Raw genomic sequence first — 17,288 nt, forward strand, 5'->3', positions numbered from 1 at the left:
TGTACAATTTGCTTAGTGTTATGTAAGAGATGGAGCTCCTTTAATAAATCATGGATATGGAAACTAGGTATAAGTCAATTGTGAATTCCACCCTTTGTCTTGGGTCCAGTTGTAGGCAATGAGACCTTTTTGCATCCTGATCACCTGATCATTTTACAGTGGTTATCATCTAATTAAATCTACAAATATTTGTTCTGTTTCTAAACCTCTGCGTTTCAGGTTAATACTCTTATATGGAAAAAAGTATTCTCAGCTCCTGTAATATCCAGATGTTTTAGATTACTTCAGCAATCTCCTATAGGGTGTGCTGAGTAGGATTAATAGAAGTTGAATTCCAACATATCTGGGAGGCATCAGATTATCTACTACTATTATAAGTCTTCTGGGTATTTTGGAAAGCACAGTGCAGGATTTTGACCTTACTTCTTATTTGAGCTCTGGCTTATTTATTTAATCAAATTTACTAGCCACCCATCTCACAAAAATGACATACAATAATTGATAAAAACACAATACATATTTAAAAACAGGCGTTTAAAAAAAATAGAGATTAATTAACACTAAAATCCACAAAGCCCAAGCACAGAGAGAGCGAGTACATTCAACCTCAATAATGAAGCCACCTAAACAAGTCTCTGGTTCCCATGGAATAACCAGATCTTGAGGAACTTTCACAAAAGCGAGGAAGATGTTGGGGCGGGGTACGTCTATCACTGTCCACTATATTAACAATATTTATGATGACTCCAGAAGTCTGCAGTGTAGCTTTTTGTCATTGTAATAGAGCTTACTGAGGAAAAAAAAATTGCCTTGATGCTTCAAGGATCTTAGAAGAAAGTTATGACGCTTATGGCCCATTATTGTAATGCTTGTATTTGTTTTTTAAAAGTCTGGGTTATGAAGGTTCCATTCAGAGACAGGTCTGTTAGCTATTGAGAGAGAATTGGGGAAGATTAAAAAAAAATCAAATTTGGGAGAGGAAAAGAAATCACACATCTTCTTCAATCCATCATTTGGTAATTAACTCTTTTAAGGTTAAGTACACAGAAAAAAAAAAGTGCTCCCAAGACAGTATCATAGGGGCATGAAATGGAGCAGATCTGCCTTGCTGCTCATAGAAAGCTATCCCATGGGCCAAGTGGAAGAATCCGGAATTGCAATCCTTTTGGCTGCAGCACTGAACTCTTCATCTGCTTCTTCCATGTTTTTCTGTGTCCTAAGAATTAGGAAGTGCTTTCAGTTTTATTATTTCTCTGCCATGGGATTTCCTCTCCCTTTTGCTTGCCATGTTCATGTTACAGTATATAACAGTGATGGCTAACCTTTTTGCCATCACGTGCCAAAAGTGGGGGGAGTGTGGGGGGGGCGCTTGCGCGTGTGCCCACACCCATAATTCTATTCGCCCCACCTCCCATGCATGCATATGAGACCCCCCCCGTGCTCCCCCCACTTTTGACATGCAATGGCAAGGTAGACCTGTTTTTCGCTCTCCCCAGGCTCCAGAGCCTTTCTAGGAGGTTGGGGAGGGCAAAAATGGCCTTCCCCACTCCCCCAGAGGCCCTCCGGAGGCCGGAAACAGCCTTTTTCCTGATTTCCGGTGGGCCCAAAAGGCCCGAAAATCAGCTGGCTGGCGCACGCATGCACACCAGAGCTGAGCTCGCGTGCCCACTGATTTGGCTCCACGTGCCACCTGTGGCACGCGTGCCATAGGTTTGCCATCACGGGTATATAAGAAAAGAAACGAATCTTGTCCAACATAATTTCATAATTTAGAATCCTATCCTTAAAAATAAAAAGGCATATAATCAATTTCCAGGGTTTTTTTTTAAAGAAGGGTTGATCTAAACAAGCTAAAATGCTTTCAAAGGGGGGGTGGGGAAAGAGGATGGTAGTCTTTCATCAGCTTCCTCAATACGTTTTTCAGCCTCGCTTCTCCTGACTAAAATGTTTTGCCTACGATTGTGCTGGGTGAACAAATGGCCCGCAACTATTTTGGGAGTTCTTGGGAGCCTATATTGACTAGGGTTGCTGCTGCTTGTCAACCCACAGCTGGTCCTGGCAATCTAGACTAGGGTTGCTAAGGAACTGACTGAGCTGCATATTACAGTTATGGCTGTGTTTTGGAAACTTGCTGCTGATGCCAACCTGGCCATGGGTGGGGTGGGGATAGGGTGAGTGAACAGTAATAGTTAAACAATGAAGGGAACGCTAACAAGTATCTGAACTGAAGAAACATCATGTCTGAGAGTTGTCCTTAGTCTATGTAGGAGATAAAGTAGAATAGTTAATGGACAATTTAATCGAGGACCAGATATTTTCCAAAGAATGCTAGTAATAATGGAACTGCTCAACTTCTTATTCCCAGACAGAAAAGATTGTAAAATGGGGCAAACTCACTTAACAAATGTTTCACTTGGCAACAGAAATTTTGGGCTCAATTGTGGTCGTCAGTTGAGGAGTACTTAAGTAACCTGTACTTAACAATGTTGAGGGAAAGAATGCATGCCACTAACTCCTGGATATGAGCTTGTCATTCATTCATCCATTTTAGCAGGAATAAAGAATGATTCCCTTCTTACTTGGCAAAAACTAGGAGTTGGTGTGCTCTCAAACTCCAGCCAGTGAAAAGAATGTGGGCATGCATCCATGCTGGGGTTTCTGCAGCTAGCAAAGGGGAAAAAAAGCAAATCCTTCAAGTAAATGCCATGCTTAAGCCTACCGTGTAATCAAACATTTATGCTTTGTGCTGCAGTACAAACAACCTGTAGGAGTTATTACTAAAGACTCATAGGTAGGAAGCCATTTCAAGGATTGTCAGTTGCTTTGGTGGTAAAATATATACCATCAAGGTAGATGCAGCTTAACGGATGCTCTAAAAAAAAATCCTTGCCTTACTCCTCTTTTGTGTTGGGGATGTTTAATCACTCTTGTAATTTTGAGAAGGGTTTATATAGGAGCAGCACCTGGGGGAAAAAAGTCTGGCAGCCTTATCTCGCCCCATGTTCTAAAGCTAGGCTGACGGCTGGATTGAGTGTGTACACTTGGGATCCTATACCAAAGAACAATTTCAAAACATTGTGTGCTGTGGGATAAGAGTATTTCCAAAACAAGGAGACAGTAGAATTAAAAATAGTTTTTGCTTGTTTGCCTCTTTTCCTTTTGCTCTTGGTGGAAGGATGCTCATCTCTCTTGGAGTGATGAGTATCTATTATAATCAGTATTTCAACATCTGGATGACCATATATTCCCCCATGCCTAATATAAGCAACTTTTTATCCCTTCACTCCAGCCAATTCAAACTTCCCCATCCCCTCTCAGGCATATAGGAATTCCTAACTAGCACAGGGATTCTGGGAACTGTAGTCCCGAGACCTCAAGATTGGTTGGGGAAAGAAAAGAAGGCTGTTTTCATCATCTCCAGTTGCCACCTGACCCTTTTGTTAAACAGTATATTTTTTTGTGGACTGCTACTGCCACAGACAGCATCTATTCCTCGCATTTCAAAAGGGACAGGCTTATTTCAGTAGGAATGCCTGGGATATTTCCTAGACCACATGCTTTGTCAGCTGGCTCCTCTCGAGTTGTCTAGGTCGAGATATTTAACAGCCTGCAGAGACAAGATACATCTTAAACACCTGCATGGCTTCTACATTTAAGTAATAACAATGGCAGCAAATGCTATGTTGTTCGCTTATTGTAGTATCACTTGCTTAATCTTTTGTCAGTTTTGACATTTCACTGGCATAAGTTTTAACAACGTAATTATGATGCCCTTTTTAAAAGAATGCTAGATTCACTCTCCTGGTATTCCCCCCCCCCCCCCCCAAATCCCCACAGCACTGAAACATTCAAGCTTTGACTTCGTTGGTTTTAAATCGGGAAATATCTACCCCATGTTGTGGCAGAAGTGGTCTGCCTTTCTGGCTGCAAGGTAGGCATATAGTCCTAGCTGGTAAATTGGAGCAACATGTGATGTGTTTAATAATATGTCAAAGTCTACCAATGTTGGATATAAGTAGAATAATCCTTTGAAAGCCAAGATTATCGCGAGAGAACCAGTGTGGTTCTGGTGTTCTCTTCATTCACTGATAGAATAATTGTTTGGTGGAGTCAACAGGCATTAGGATTCTCACAAGATGGGGGGTGTTGAGGCATCTCTGTCTTTATTGCAGACTTGAGTATCAGAGAGATCCTTAGGCAGTTTCTACTAATCATACAGATGAAGCAGCCATCTTTACCGCACATGAATAATAAAGTAATGAGTATATAGTACAGTGATGGCGAACCTTTTTGGCACCGAGTGCCCAAACTGGAATGCACATGCATGTGCGCCTGCTGTAGTGCCGGAAACCAAAAATGGCCCAGAAAACAGTCCAAAAAACAGCCTGAAAACTGCCTGGGAAACGGCCTGTTTTTTTGGCCGTTTTTGAGGCAGTTTTCCAGCACTCCAGCAACACTGAAAAAGTCCCACCGGAAGTTGGGAAACGGGCCATTTCTTGCCTCCGGGGGGTGGGGAAGGCCATTTTTGCCCTCCCCAGATTCCTAGAAAGGCTCTGGAGGCTGGGGACAGCAAAAAACGGGCCTTCCCCAAGGCCCTCGGAGGCAGAAAACAGCTGTTTCCCTACTTCTGGTGGGCCCAGAAGGCCCGAAAATCAGCTGGCGTGTGCCAGAGCTGAGCTCGCATGCCCACCAATATGGCTATGTGTGCCACTGTGGCACGCGTGCCATAGGTTCGCCATCACAGATACAGTAGAACAATTTTCTCAGATAGATTCCTACAGATGTCTTAACATACAGAGGTTAGGTTAGGGAAGACTGCACTCTAGTAACAACCCAATTTTTGGTTGATTGTTCTCTTTCGTCCACCTTGTAATAATGAATCTTTTGGAATTTGCAATAAATTACAGATAGGCATAAAATTATACATTACTTGAGTTAATCCATGTAGCTGATTAAGTATAATATCTTTAACTTATACTTAAATATGACTTTATTCGTTAAACCAGAGGATATAAAAGACTGTACAAGAATGAAGAAGCAAGCCAATATACACATCATCAATCATTTTAATGCAAAACAAGTAATCTTCAGTTGACTGGAGTTAACATGGAAAAAAGTACACAAAGGAAGCCAATCTCAAGAAGAGAAGTTTTTTCAGTGGATTTATTACTTGCATTTATGTTGACTCTTTCTACAGTGAGCTCAAAGCAGTGCAATGGTTCTTCCTTGTTTTATCCTTATAATAACCTATAAATAAGCTGAAAGACAAAAGCTGGGACTGAATAAGTTTAGCCATGCTTAATTCAGTCTAAGCATCCAGGTTTTCATAGCATGTTGAACCATAAACTTATGTTTAAAAGTTGGAATTGGTCAATATAGGTTTTATAAGTATAAATTCAGCCAGTAATTGTCCTAGGGCAGGGGTGTCAAACTCAAGGCCCGTGGCCCAGATCCAGCCTGTGGGGTGTTTAGATCTGGCTTGCAGGGCTGCCCTGGAAACCGCAAAGGACTGGCCCGCAGTGCCTCTGCCAGCAAAAAGAGAGCTTGGGGGGGTCGTGTGCAGCCCTCCTGTGCCCCGTTTTTGCTGGCAGATGGTTGCAGGAGGCTGTTACAGGCAAAAATGAAGCTCGGGAGCCCGTTTTCACTGGCAGAGCGCTCAGGCCGCCACAGATGCCCCTGACATGAGTGACGTTGAGCTGGCCACGCCCACGCTGGCCCGCCGAGGTCAAACACAACCTACATACGGCCCTCAATGAAATCAAGTTTGACATCCCTATTCTAGGGTCTATCAGATAGCTGGGTAGACAACTGAATCCAATTCCTCAATCTTTTTAGATGATGTTTAGATTCAGATACTGTTTAATTCATTGTTTACTTAACATAAGTTTATTGAAGCCATAACTGGGTTCACACATCAAGCCATATTTCATAATTTGCAAATATCACTTCACACAAAACACAAAAATGAAATTATAGGGTTTAATGTGATGACCAAAAGCACTCTAATTTAGAGTTTGGTAACTTACACCTGACCAGGTATTACTGCTTGAATTATCCCTCACTATTGACCATAGTAGCCGATTTACAGTTGATCATAATGGATGGAAACTAATCAAAGAGTGAAGCAACCTAGAACTAAGGAGAAATTTCCTGATGATTAGAACAATTTATCAGTGAAACAACTTGCCTCCAGAAGTTGTGAATGCTCCCAATACTGGAAGTTTTTAATAGCAATAGCACTTAGACTTATATACCACTTCATAGTGCTTTTACAGCCCTCTCTAAGTGGTTTGCAGAGTCAGCCTATTGCCCCCAACAATCTGGGTCCTCATTCCACCTCAGAAGGATGGAAGGCGGAGTCAACCTTGAACCTGGTAGGGTTTGAACTGCTGAACTGCAGCTAGTAGTCAGCTGAAGTAGCCTGCAGCACTGCGCTCTAACCACTCTGCCACCTCAGCTTTAAGAAGAGATTGGACAACCATTTGTCTGAAATGGTATAGGGCAGGGGATTGGACTAGAAGACCTCCAAGGTCCCTTCCAACTGTTATTCTATAATTAATATCTGAGGGATATAATTCTGCAGTCTCTGTGATAATTGGATTGTTTAAAGAACCTGTCTCATCTTGATAGTTGTAAATTAACATGCTTTTATCAGCAAAATTTTGGTCCTTAAATCCAAGTTAAAGCAGCAGAATTGTGAAGAATTTTTATAAATAAAAGGTAAAGATAATAACTTCCTTCCATCAAGCTCAACCTCTGGTTCATGCCCACGCAATTTTCTTGGTGACACTACATAAATGGATTACAGCCGCCTTCTGCAAGCTCCTTCTCCCGATGGCCTACCATCCAAGTATTAATTCTGACTCTACTTGGCCTTTTCCAGATTGGCCACGTTCAATCAGATACAAGAATCTGCTCTGGGGTGCTAACAAATAAGAACATTAAATACAGCATGGTCAAGAGCAAAGGACTCTTGATTATGTCTTAATTATGGCAATTCCTCCAATCCTGCAGCTGTAACTCTGCAAATGATATAGACAGTAACCACTTACCTGGAAATAAGGCTACAGGAGATTTATTGATTAAATGCATTGGGAACATGGTCAGTGTTTGGTCCACGCTTACGGCCTTCGACCATTCTTCTGTGTCTTCCATCTTTGTGTGTGTGTGTGTATATATGTGTATGTGTGTGGTGTGTGTATACACACACACACATATTGCACAGTATATCATGCACACATACACATGATTCTTGACGAATGTATTTTATTTTTTCTTTATGTACACTGAGAGCATATGCACCAAAGACAAATTCCTTGTGTGTCCAATCACACTTGGCCAATAAAAGTATTCTATTCTATTCTATTCTATTCTATTCTATTCTATTCTATTCTATTCTATTCTATTCTCACACGTACATGTGGGTGAAATGGCTGAGAATGAAAAAGACGGAACACACAGAAGAATGGTCCAAGGCCGTTAAGTGGACCAAACACTGACCATGTTCTGGATGGAAAAACGACTAAATCAACCTTCCCTGACTTACCGTCTTTTAGTTGGCCATACCAGGCAACTTTCTCAGCCGGCACCTGGAGGGCGCCAGATTGGAGAAGGATGCAGGAATAACTTCGTCTCGAATTCTACTGGCGTGCCTCGCGCGCACAGGCGCCCGCGCGCTCTCCCTTCCTCCCTCCCCAACCCGGGAGTTGAGCGGCGGGAAGCAGCACCCAAGTCCAGCAACTTGTTCCCCTCAGCCGCCGCCGCTGCTTCCCCGCCCCCGCCCCATGCTCAGCACCACCTTGTTTTTCCTAATCCCGCCCACCCTCTCCTTCATTGGTTTTACGATCCTGTGGCCCCGCCTCCTTATCAAATCTCGCGAGGATCTCTGGTGCTCAGAAAGCGGCGCGGGGGGGGGCACCGCAATCCACCACAGCGAGACTTGGGGGCTGTCGCTGGAGAGTAGGGAAGAGTCCCGTTAGTGTCGGCGCCAGGCGGAGGGGCACGGGGACTTAAAAGGGGAGAGGGAGCTCGGTCACTTTCCCTCCTTTCTCCCCTCGCGAGGTGAGTGTCTTCCGTTGCTTCTCAGCTTCTCTCCGTTTTCTAACCTCCTCCTCCTCCTCCCCTCAAGAAAAAACCTAACTCCTCCAAGACTTGTGAGATGGGGTTCCGCCTGGCGGTGATTGGCAGCTCTGCCGCGTCAATTAGCGCAGCGGTCGGGAGGAGTGTTGGACGACTCGGCTAATCAGAGCGTGAAGCTGCAGCCGGAGCCCGCCTCCTTCCCTGGATGTGGGCGGGACTTCGGGGGCTGTGAGGAAGCTCTGAGAAGGGGCCCGGGCGGTGGCCAGGAGGAGGGGGGCGCGCGCCCAGGAGTCGGAGTGATGATGGGCGCGCGAGAAGGGAACAGTTGGGAGCAGCCTGGGTGGGTGACCCACGGGTGTGCTTCTCGCACACGTGTATGGATAGGGTGTGTGTGTATGTACATGTGTGTGTATGCGAGATATATAATATATAACATTACACACACACAGTACACACACATACATATACATATACATATACCTATATCTATATCTATATCTATATCTATCTATCTATCTATCTATCTATCTATCTATCTATCTATCTATCGAGGCACCTGGTCTACCCCAACATGTGGGAGGGAGCATTCTGCTTCCCTTTTGCCTTTCAGCTCCAGTGTGTGTATATATACACACACACACACACACACACACACACATACATGTGGGTGAAATGGCTGAGAATGAAAAAGACAGATAGTCCAGGGGCTGAGGTTTATGAGAGGGAAAAACAGCATCATCCTGAAGGAAGGGGAGCTGGATGGCGTTACTGATCAGAGACGATTACAGCTCTTGCAAAGACTTAATGGAAGATATACATCCCAATAGAGAAACGCTCACCCCCCCCACCCCCCTCTCTCACCAAACATATTGGGAGATTGTTGTACAGTATACTAAAACAACAAGAAGGATGACTTGTTGTTCAAGGCTTAAAAGATGATGCAGAGTCAGTGAATAGGTGTTGGAAAGCCCTCCTAGATCAGTCTGGAAAAACTTCCGTATTTGATGCCCAAGAAGATTATGCAAAAAACTGCAGCTGCAAGTTCCTTTGGACACACCTATGAAATAAAAATAGGGGTAGCAAGTCTCCCAACTTCTGTATCTCTTCTGGGTAGTGTAGTTGATGGAGAAGTTGCCGGACTGCCCAGAGGGAATCAATAAGTGAATAGCGATTGCTGCTCCTTGCTGTGATTATTTGCCTGATTGTCCACGAAATATCTATTTCCATTTGAATGTCCAACCCTTTTGAGAGGAAATGGGGTATCCATAATGCCATACGAAGTGGGTTAGGAATGGGAAAAGTGTACAGAGATGGCTTCTCCTGGAAGGACTGCTGTTTTGCCTGTTTTCAACAGGCCAAAAGGGAGGAGTGTTGCTTGTAGGAGGTGCCCCCCCACCCTAAAAGTGGTGCTACTCTGCTGGTACTAGTTCACCTCCTAATAACCATCTGCATCAATAACCCTTCTTCAGCCTCATCAAGTGAGATTTCCCCATAAGAGAAAGGCCTCACATTTTGTATTACTAGCAAAGTGTTGCTCCTCAGCTGTTTAAGGACATAAGATAAATGACTATGAGATAGCAAATGTTTGCTCACCTGAACAAGAATTGTTGTTGTTGCGGAAAACTGCTGTAAACTAAAATCTTATCATTGGATTGTACAGCAGCTGAGTAGCTCCGTCCACCATGACAGGTGTCTTTTGAGCTGCTGCTCCTGATTTTTTCTTATAGAAAGGGTTAGGGCTAGAAAGAAAGTGGTGATCACTACTTTATGAAAATAACGCTCACCTGCCAACTTTGAATGGGGAGGAGGAAGTGATGTGTCGTGATATCTGCCAGTAAGGCAGTCTAGTGGAATGGATAAACGTGGTTGTGACAGCATAGAGTGTTGATGGTTGTTGCTTTGCAATGTCAGCTAGTTAACTGAGAGTGACATCATTGGGACCACAAAGTTCTGTGGCCTTTGGCAGCAATCCAGTGACACCAGCTAGAATCATCAGGGAAAAGATAGTGTCCATTTGGGAACATTAATTCCATCTTTGTCAGCCCCTTGAGTTGAGTGCAGACATTATTTTCTTTTAAGTAATGTTGGAAGTAGATTATTCTTCCTGAATGGCTGTGTCAAAAATTTTTCATAGCATAGCATGCTTTATTTCACATCATCAACATTGTCCTAAAGCATTAACTTCACTAGATTGGTTTGTATATCTGAATCTAACTGGGGCAGTGACAGACTGGGCTGGAGCTAAAAAATACTATACAGATAGTCCTTGACTTATGACCACAAATGGGACCAGAATTTCCATTGTTAAGCCAAGGTGGTTGTTAAGTGAGTTGTGCCAGATTTCATAATCTTTTTTGCAATGGTTGTTAAGCAAATCACTTCAGTTCTTACGTGAATCATGAGGACGTTTGGTGAATCTGGCTTCCACTGTTGACTTTTCTTGTCGGAAGCCAGCTGGGAAGGCTGCAAACGATGATTATATGACCCTGGGACAGTGCAGACATTGTAAATACATGCCAGTTGTCAAGCACCTGAATTTTGATCACATGACCATGGAGATGCTGTTGGAGTTGTAAATGCAAGTCACTTTTTTCAGGGCTGTTGTAACTGAACAGTAGTTAAATGAATGGTTGTAAATCAAGGCCTACCTGTACAATCTTTGAAAATACATTTTTAATATGCATAACTGGTTTAGCAACAGCTTACAGTATCCCCAATGATACAAAAGATACTTTGTAAAAAAAAAAATCCAAAATATGCGCATTGCCCCACTATCTTGCTTGAAAGTGCTTTCATTTCAGGTGGCAGTAATTGCAGCTTGTTTTGTTTAGAATAATACATGATATATCTGTGGCTTATTTTAAGAGCGCCAGATGCTTCACAAAGAATTGTAGTGACAACAGCTGTGTAGGAAGATTTTCTAATCTAGTCTGAATAGCTATGAAGAAAATGAAGAATAGTGGTTTCCCTATAGCTGCATTGTCAACTTTCTGTAATACGTTTGAAAAATTATGGATTTACATACTGACTTACAGCCATTGAATTAACATTACTTTTTGTCTTGTAACTTCGTATGTTGGTGATTATGTTAAACTGAAATTCCACATGGGAAAGCAAATTATTAATAAAGAATAAAAATGGTCAAAATTGAGAAGTGTAATATTTATATTAATATTGCGACAAGTTCCTTTGCTGACTGAAGTTACAGGAAGCAATTTGTAATCAATTTTCCTGAGCCTTTCATCCTTCCAAGGTCAGTAAAATGAGGATCCAGATTGTTGGGGGCAATATGCTGACTCTGTAAACCGCTTAGAGAGGGCTGTAAAGCACTGTGAAGCGGTATATAAGTCTAAATCCTAGTGCTATAGTGGCACAAAAATCTTAAATTGTATAGTAGAGTGTTTCATCAGATGCTTTATCATTTGTTATGTCCTTGTAATGAAAATAAATACTTCGCTTCAAATAACAGAGATGGGCTTTGTCGGAATATTATTAAACTTACCTTATATTTGCGAACTATGGGAGAACAGGACACTGTGGCAGGGGAATGAAGAGGCGATATTCCTCTTTCATAATATCTTACTCCTTGCAGAATTTTCAGATATTGGGATTTCTCAATTATAGAATTGGAAAGGGAGATCAGATACTAAATTCTATCCAGATGCAAGACTGTGTCCTTGACTATAGAGGACTAAAAAGCTAAGAATTCTGTTGTTAGCCCTGAAGCCATTTTGGGAGCATCTTGAGGGCTGTAGCAGCAAGGCCGGGGGGTGGACAGTGGACGTAAGGGGGGAGGTAGAGATAGCTGGGGGATGTGTAGCCAAAATAACATTCTTTCTCATGGGAGCCAAGGACGCTTTACCGGGTGTTGGAAGGGTGTGGACCAAAGCCAGCTGGAGTTGGGACTACGACCTGATTGGACCATGTGATGGACATGTGACCTGGAGGGCAAGAACTTTGGGCTTTGATTTGGGTGGGGAAACCCTGGGTCCTGCAGAGTCGGGTTTTCACCAGCTGTGCCAATATGATATCCCAAATAAACTTTTGCTTTGAGAAAACTCTAGGCCTCAGAGTTTTGATTGTTTTGGGGTTATTACTTGGAACCCTGACATCTGTGATGCCTTATTGGCTATAAATCTTAAGTATTAATTTTTCCTTGACAGTTGGCCCTGATATTAGCATATGTTGATTAAGTATATTGATGTCATGTCAAAGTTTTCTCACATTGCAGCATTAAATCTTGCTAAATCAAAGTGAAATTACTCAAAACTTATGAAAATTGTGGAAGAAAAAAAAAAGATGATTTGATTCAAGATGTTTCCTCTGTAGTTAGCCACTTCTTTTGCTAAGAACTTCATAGAAAAGCACTGTGATATGACAGAACTGTTTGAGAGCATTGGGTATAATGAGGCTGATAAATATATTGAACTGTCTTTGGATAGAAATTAATATAGTGCTTTCCTAGCAAGTATTAAGTACGTTTTATTTGTGAATCAAGCATTGTAGACGTGTTGGTTGTGTGTGAGGACTTGAAAGTGTACTTTTGCAAAGTTTTGTAGTTCTGAACCCTTAATACAACAAATAATGGGAATAATGGAAAAAGTGTCCATTAATCCAAATAGTGAATGGCATATATAAAATGATCAACCTGTTTTATTCCATTAGTCTGCTAAAATGAAGTTCAGTAAATTAAAGGTTTACTATAGTAAACTCATCTTCTGGTAACTATATGAACATATCCATGTTGCTTTCTTGCATTATGGAAATAGTTTCCTTTGCCTTCTTCCAGACCTTTAAAGTTATTTTTTAGTGTGACTTATCATTATCTTCCCTAACCTAAGTACCTTCTTAGTAGCTAGCTTTCCAGTTTCCAGAACTCTTAATAGGTGTATTTGCTGACACATTTTTTTAATAAAACATTTTTTATTTTATTTATATATATCCTGCCTTTATTATTTTTACAATTAACTCAAGGCGATGAACATACCCAACATACCTTCCTCCTCCTATTTTTCCCACAACAACAACCCTGTGAGGTGAGTTGGACTGAGAGAGAGGGAGTAGCTCAATGTCACACAGTTGGCTTTCATGGCTAAGATGGGACTTAAACTCACAGTCTCCCGGTTTCTATCCTGGTGCCTTAACCATTAGACCTTACTGTCTCTTATCCAGAAAGTGTTAAGGTAGGAAAAACTGACTTACGTCAACTGGGGGGGTGGGGGGGCGTGGAATCTGAAACTGTAGGATTTAAATTTTTGATAACCATATCTTTCTTATTTATTTATTTATTATATTTCTATACCGCCTTTCTCCCGTAGGACTCAAGGCGGTGTACAGTCAAGAAAAATATAGACACACAAACATCATAAAATTGCTAATTAAAATTGTTACTTAGTTTGGACAATTAAATAAAACCCAGAATTAGATAACATTTAAAAATCATTTGCATGTTTGTATGTTTAGCTCTGCCTGTTGGAACATCAGGGTCTTGAGGGCACGGCGGAAAGGACGGAGATCAGGGATATTCCGTATCTCCGGGGGCAGTTCATTCCAAAGGGTTGGAGCCCCCACAGAGAAGGCCCTCCCCCTGGGAGTCACCAGTCGACATAATTTGACTGACGGTACCCTGAGTAGTCCCTCCCTGTGAGAACGAACTGGTCGGTGGGAGGCTATTGGTGGCAAAAGACGGTCTCGTAGGTACCCAGGTCCTAAGCCATGGAGCGCTTTAAAGGTGATAACTAATACCTTGAATCGCACCCGGAAGACCACCGGGAGCCAGTGCAGCTCGCGTAGGAGAGGTGTTACATGGGCGTAATGAGCTGCGTCCATAATCACCCACGCGGCTACGTTCTGGACCAGTTGGAGCCTCCGGGTGCTTTTCAAGGGGAGCCCCATGTAGAGAGCATTACAGTAGTCCATACGGGAGGTAACTAGGGCATGAGTGACCGTGCGCAAGGCGTCCCGATCCAGAAAGGGACGCAACTGGCGGATCAGGCGAACCTGATAAAAGGCACCCCTGGCCACGGCCGTCAAATGATCTTCTAAAGATAACCGTGAATCCAGGAGGACACCCAAGTTGCGGGCCCTCTCTGTGGGGAGCAAGATCTCATCCCCTATTGTCAGTGATGGTACCAGCTGACTATACCGGGACGCCGGAAGCCACAGCCACTCGGTCTTGGAGGGGTTGAGTCTGAGCTTGTTTCTCCCCATCCAGATCCGCACGGCCTCCAGGCAACGGGACATCACAGCAAGGGCATCATTGGGGTGGTCTGGGGTGGAGATGTATAGCTGTGTGTCATCAGCATACTGATGAACACTCACCCCAAAACCACGGATGATCTCACCTAGCGGATTTACATAAATGTTGAACAGAAGGGGTAAGAGGACTGACCCTTGCGGCACCCCACAAATAAGGTGCCTCGAGGTCGACCTCTGCCCCCCTGCCAACACAAACTGCGAACAGTCAGAGAGGAAGGAGGAGAACCACCGAAGAACGGTGCCCCCTATTCCTAACCCCTCCAGCCGGTGCAGTAAGATACCATGGTCAATGGTATCAAAAGCCGCTGAGAGATCTAATAGGACCAGGATAGAGGAGCAACCTCTGTCCCGAGCCCTCCAGAGATCATCCACCAATGCGACCAATGCCGTTTCTGTGCTGTATCGTGACCTGAAGCCCGACTGGAACGGATCCAGATAGACAACTTCATCCAGGTATCGGGGTAGTTGTCGCGCCACCACACTCTCAACAACCTTCGCAACAAAGCAAAGATTGGAGACTGGACGATAATTTGATAATATAGCCGGGTCCAAGGAAGGCTTCTTGAGGAGGGGCTTCACAACCGCCTCTTTCAAGGCGGCGGGAAAGACACCCTCACTCAGAGAAGCATTTATAATCCCCTGGAGCCAGCCTCGTGTAACCTCCCGGGAGGCCAGTACCAACCAGGAGGGACATGGGTCCAATAAACATGTGGCAGCGTTAAGCTTGCCCAGAATCCTGTCCACGTCCTCAGGAGCCACAGAGTCAAACTCTTCCCAGATAACGCTCTCAAGACCTGCCCCCGTCTCCTCCCCTGAATCTACCCAATCGGAGTCCAGGCCTTCCCGAATCTGAGCGACTTTATCATGCAGGAATTGTACAAAATCCTCAGCTCGACCCTTTAAGGGATCTTCCCGTACCCCCACCTGAAGTAGGGAGCGGGTCACCCTAAACAGCGCAGCTGGGCGGTTTTCTGCAGATGCAATAAGAGTGGAGAAGTAGCTAGACTTCGCCGCTCTTATCGCCACTAGGTAGATCTTAATATAAGATCTCACCTGTGTTCGGTCAGATTCAGATCGGCTTGTCCTCCAATCACTCTCCAGGCGTCTTTTCCGACGCTTCATCTCTCTCAGCTCCTCGGAAAACCAAGGAGCTAGACGAGATCGGCATCTGGTCAGAGGCCGCAAAGGCACGACGCGGTCCAAGGCTCCAGTAGCCGCTCTGTCCCAGGCGACCACCAGGTCCTCAGTCGAGTCGTGAGCCAGAGTCTCAGGAAATGGCCCAAGCTCCATCAGGAACCTTTCGGGGTCCATCAGGCGCCTGGGACGGAACCATTTGGTTGATATCAATATCAACCATATCTTGATATCAATATTTGTTCCACCTATCAAATATTTCTTATATTATGCAATGCTCCTACACCAAGTTATGTAATGCTCACCTGGATGAATAAAAGAAGATAAGTAGGATTGGCTTCTTATAGTCCACATAGAAGCCTAGTAAGTAGAAAAGATATTTATCAGGTAGGAACAAAATCTTATAGGCTTCCATTAATATACAAGATTTATTTTCAATACATATACAGTTATTACCCAAATACATTTGTTCACTGAACATGCAAGACTTTTCTACTAGCCTACTTGTCTTTAACTATTGTAAGCGATGTCAACAATAGTCTTTTTTTTTAAACCATACTTTTGTTTGAATGCCACAAAGTCTGGATTGTCATGTGGAATTACTGTATATTTAACTGCCTGGCTGCCAATGGGAATTAGGAATTGTTTGCAGGAAAGCACTTCCTCCAGACAAGTGAGCAGGCTATTAAAGAGGAACTGAGACCTTTGTCCTTTCTTTGCCTGCCAACTTAGCTATTGTATTAGCAGAAAAGGAAGGGGATTCTTACCTTCCATACTGGCTGTGAAGGAAAAGTTACCTGGTAATGGAGTAACAGTATTTTTTTTTCTGATTGAAAGTAGATGAGTGAGCTAGCAACTTTCTGGAGCTTAATAACTATATTTGGCTAGAGTTGGTTTAGAATAAAGGTCAAGTATCTGAGCTGCGAAAATCCCCAGTTCCAATATTACCCTATCTATGTACTTAAGCAATTCACCAGTTTTGGTCTCAGCCCCCTTATAGGCTGGACTGGTAAATTAAACAAGATTTCAGAAGAAGGCCATCAAAAATTGCATCATGACAAAAAAACTTATCATGCATATATCTATGCATGAACAGGCAAGTTTGATATGAAGTAACCTTTTCCATGTTTGTAATATGAAATCTATTACACAGAACTGATTTCGTATATCCATATTAATTTTGTATACATGAAAATATATCTTTGTGACTCCTTCCTTCTTATTCAGCAGGCTCTGTCTCTACAGTACATTAAGTTCCCATTCATATTTACTTGTCAGCTGACTTAAGCATATTATGCTTCTGTGGAAATATGTTTTTGTTGAGCAAGTATTTGCAAGATGACCAGGTAAAGGAAAACTTCCTCATCATTTTACAAAGTATTGAATTTTAAACCCTTGAACGGGGCATCCCAAAATAGTGTCGGAGGAATGCTGTTACTTATTCCAAGTATATTGGTCATATAATTGCTGAGATCATAACTACATTTTGTTTTATTACTCTACAACAAACAGTGTAATTGCACTATGCTGATAGTTTATTATAGGTATAATTTAAGATTTTGCAAGCATGTTCAGTTGTTATAGTGTAGGGATTAAGAGATTTACACTATTGCCAAATCCTTTATAAATAGTATAGATTCATCAGGAAATCTAGGATTGCACTGTGAGTTAATTTGTGGTCCTGGTCATAGTAGTTGTTATGAACAGGTTTGGGAATACAGGAGCTCTTTCATGTAGTTATCATGGATTATGGGGCCCCATAACTAAAGCTTTCACTGTTGAACCAATAACCAACATGAGTTTTTTGTTCAACCATC

General features: G+C 42.9%; 1 protein-coding gene and 1 long non-coding RNA gene across 3 annotated transcripts in view; one reads left to right on the top strand and one right to left on the bottom strand.

The window, feature by feature from the left end:
- Positions 1–5,048: 5,048 nt before the first annotated feature.
- Positions 5,049–7,637, bottom strand: LOC117663116 (uncharacterized). Its single transcript, XR_004590610.2, has 2 exons — positions 7,547–7,637; positions 5,049–5,258 (listed from the first exon to the last, which is right to left on the bottom strand). It is a non-coding gene; the product is annotated as an uncharacterized LOC117663116 (long non-coding RNA).
- Positions 7,638–7,849: 212 nt separating this feature from the next.
- LOC117662657 (cyclic AMP-dependent transcription factor ATF-7) overlaps positions 7,850–17,288 on the top strand; it is a 116,595-nt gene continuing 107,156 nt past the window's right edge. The window contains exon 1 of one of the 2 annotated variants that reach the window (XM_034412128.3): positions 7,850–8,061. The gene's annotated coding sequence lies outside the window, so the exon portion shown is untranslated. The remainder of the gene's footprint in view (positions 8,062–17,288) is intronic. The other variant, XM_034412131.3, reaches the window with a different exon arrangement.

Source organism: Pantherophis guttatus, chromosome 2 (assembly GCF_059756535.1).
Source record: "Pantherophis guttatus breed Tessera chromosome 2, ASM5975653v1, whole genome shotgun sequence".
Lineage (NCBI taxonomy): Eukaryota > Metazoa > Chordata > Lepidosauria > Squamata > Colubridae > Pantherophis > Pantherophis guttatus.